Source organism: Rhinopithecus bieti, unplaced genomic scaffold (assembly GCF_001698545.2).
Source record: "Rhinopithecus bieti isolate Rb0 unplaced genomic scaffold, ASM169854v2 scaffold_20129, whole genome shotgun sequence".
Taxonomy (NCBI): domain Eukaryota; kingdom Metazoa; phylum Chordata; class Mammalia; order Primates; family Cercopithecidae; genus Rhinopithecus; species Rhinopithecus bieti.
The window spans coordinates 775455-778965 of NW_016809657.1; the positions used below are offsets into that span (position 1 = coordinate 775455).

Consider the following 3511-nt stretch of genomic DNA (forward strand, 5'->3'; position numbering starts at 1 on the left):
CCGCTCTCACAACTTCCCAGCGGCCCCGCGCGCCGCTGTCGGCGCGCCGAGGCCCCACGCGCGTCCCCGCTGTCCAAGCCGACCCGGCCGGGCCTCCCGCCCAGAGCACCGCCCTCCGCACGCTTCCGTCTTCCCGGGAGGCCGTGGGCCTCGGCGCACGCGCTCTTCTAGGCTCCTCCGGCTCCGGGTCCCTGCTCCCAACAGCCCGTTTTCGCTTCTCCTCAGCCAGCCCTCCTCGCAGCCGGTCCCTTCTCTCCTGCCCCCCCCTCCCCCCGCCCAGGACGGGAACACCTGAAACCCGCCCGCGTGGCCAGCGCGGGAGGCCGGCCCGGCCGCAGCCATTTTGCTACCGGCCTCGCGGCCGCTCTGAGCCGCCTCCTGGGACCGCCCCGCAGAGAGCCCCTGACCTCCCAGGCCTCCCTCCTCACCTCTGGGTCTCCCACCCGCTTTGTCTCAAGGAGTGTGATAAGTCCGGCCGCGCTCCTTCAGCTTTTGTGGGTCATTCAGCAAACCCACACATTTAAATCCCCTCGCTTCATTTTACCCGCGTGTTGAGTGCAGTCAGTACAGTGAGAAGGACATTCGTGTCCATCCTAGTTCCGGTCCAGTAGCTAGGGGGTGGGGGATTGGGGAGCTCCGTTTCTGAGCAAGGCCCTGCTCCCTCCTCACTTTCCACATCTAAGAGAAGGGAGCTCCCTGCTCCTGGGACCCCAGAGCTGTGTGTCACTCCCCAGCTAGAAGCCCCTTTTTTCTTCCCCGTGACACAGTACCTGCCTCCCCGGCCCAGGCTCACTGTGGAACCCCATGGGCAAGTCCGTAGAAAGTTAACAGTCTGTTCATCTCGAGGTTAAAAACTGACCTTTATCTGCCCTTAAAACTGTAAGCCTAGAACAGAAACTGGCTCCAACCGTCCTCTCACTGAGTAACTGGCAAAGTCAAAAGGATTTTGACTTTTAGCAATGCAAATAAAATATTGAAACTGATGTCCAATAAAACATGCAAGTTACAGGCAAAACCAGTCTTAACAATTACTGCAGTGACCAATGAGTAGTCACATGTAGCTATGTAAACTTAAATTAATTCCGTTCCTCTAGGGGACTAGCCACATTTCAAGCGTTCAGGAACTACGTGCAGCTACCTTATTGGACTTTCAGAAAATTATACTGGACAGCTCCTAAAATATTATAGGATTAATCGTAAATCTCCAATAATAATAGATTTATGTATAGGCGGTCTGGGGATAGTTAGTGGAATCAGACCCTGAATTATCCCTTGGAATTTTGACCATAGCTCTTTGACGGTAACCCCAGGAGGCAAGAGGGCTTTAGGGGCCGAATAGAATTTGGTTTTGTTTTCATGGTCCTTGAGGCTTCCACCCAAGAGAATTGTTCAGATATCCTGAGGAAGTTCTTCATTTAAGAAGTAACCAGAACTCCATGCCTATCAAATCATACTTCTGGGTCAGAGGCTAAAATTCATCTGGAAGAACCTCAACAGGATAGCTAAAAATAAAAAGTTTAAGAAAACATTGCGGGCCGGGCAAGGTGGCTCACGCCTGTAATCCCAGCATTTTGGGAGGCCAAGGCGGGCGGATCACCTGAAGTCAGGGGTTTGAAAACAGCCTGGTCAATGTGGTGAAACCCCGTCTCTACTAAAAATACAAAAATTAGCCGAGCGTGGTGGCACACGCCTGTAATCCCAGCTACTCCGGAGGCTGAGGCAGAAGAATCGCTTGAATCTGGGAGGCGGAGGTTCCAGTGAGCCAAGATTACACCCGGGCACTCCAGCCTGGGTGACAGAGCGAGACTGTCTCCAAAAGAAAAAAAAAGGAAAAGAAAAAGAAAACGTTGCGGGCCAGACACAGTGGCCAATGCCTGTAATCCCAGCACTTTGGAAGGCTGAGGTGGGCGAATCACCTGAGGTCAGGAGTTTGAGACCAGCCTGGCCAACACGGCGAAAACCCATCTCTGCTAAAAATACAAAAATTAGCTGGATGTGATGGTGGGCGCCTGTAGTCCCATCTACTCGGGACGCTGAGGCAGGAGAATCGCTCAAACCCGGGAGGCAGAGGTTGCAGTGAGCCGAGATGGTGCCACTGCACTTCAACCTGGGCACAGATACACTTTCCATGTATCTCTAAAACAAAACCAAAAAGACCCACAAATACTAACTCGTTCAATCCTCACACCAACCTGATTTATATGATTATCCCCATTTTACAGATAAGGAAACTGAGGCACAGAGATGTGAAGAAACTTGCCCAAAGTCACACAGCTGGTCGGAGGCCTAGTGAACACCATCATCATCAAGCTACATGTAGTACCTGAACTTCTTCTACAGCACCACGTGGAACATGGGGCATTGAGTCCTCAAGCATGGTATACATGAATTTACAGAATACAGATGTTATTCTGTAGCTTGGCTTTAGCAAAGTAATTGTAAGCAACCTGCAGCCCTGTCCCTTCACATCCCTACCCCCTGTTTTTTTGTTTTTTGTTTTTTGAGACAGAGTCTCACTCTGTCGCCAGGCTGGAGTGCAGTGGCGTGATCTCAGCTCACTGCAACCTCTGCCTCCAGGGTTCCAGTGATTCTCCTGCCTCAACCTCCCGAGTAGCTGGGACTACAGTCACGTGCCACCACACCCAGCTAATTTTTTTGTATTTTTAGTATTTTTAGTAGAGATGGGGTTTCACCATGTTGGCCAGGATGGTCTCGATTTCCTGACCTCGTGATCTGCCCACCTCGGCCTTCCCTGCCCCTTTCTAAGGAGATTCACTCAGTATCTCTGCTTTTCTCCAAGTTCCTTGCTGGTCCTCTGTTTCAGTAGCTGCTTAGTCTTCCCACAACAACCAGTGACACCAAACAGACCTTGATACCATCACTTCCAGCTGTGGGCACGGGTAAGTTCCTTCACTTCTCAGGCCTTGCTTTCCTCTTTTGTAATGTGGGGATTATAATAATATTAATAGGCCCTCCCGGTAGCAGAGGCTGGGATGCTCTGCCCAGATCCCCTTCACCATGAGGGATAACCATCTTCTGGTTGCTGCTTTTTTTTTTTTTTTTTTTAGAGAGAGAGAGATGAGGTCTTGCTCTGTTGCCCAGGCTGGAGTGAAATGGTGCCATCATAGCCCACTGAAGCCTTGAACTGCTGGGCTCAAGTGATCCTCCTGTGTTGGCCTCTCAAAGTACTGGGATTATAGGCATGAGCTACCGTACTCTGCCTGTTTCTTGAGGGCTGGTGGCTGATAGTTCATTGCTGCCCCTTCTCCAGAGAATTGCCTTAGGTTGAATGGGAGCCCCCTCCCCTAAGGAGTTATGACCATCCCTTCCCCAGTCCTAGGAGCAATGGCTATCAGGGCCTCCAGGTCAGACTAAGTTTGCCTCAAGGTAAGAATAACTTTGTGGTACAACTCAGGCTCCAGAGCTTGCTGTGAGAACAGACTGAACTGCAGGAACACATTAAACGAGGTTCATTTTATTTGGATGTTATGAGATGGCCCCAAAATACAGT

The 3511-nt window shown here is 51.2% G+C and overlaps 1 protein-coding gene across 1 annotated transcript in view; it reads right to left on the reverse strand.

Moving 5' to 3' along the window:
• The window catches only part of PPP3CC (protein phosphatase 3 catalytic subunit gamma), a 103468-nt gene extending 102677 nt beyond the window's left edge, over positions 1-791 (reverse strand). The window contains exon 1 of the mRNA XM_017889998.1: positions 771-791. The gene's annotated coding sequence lies outside the window, so the exon portion shown is untranslated. The remainder of the gene's footprint in view (positions 1-770) is intronic.
• Between the last annotated feature and the right edge of the window lie 2720 nt (positions 792-3511).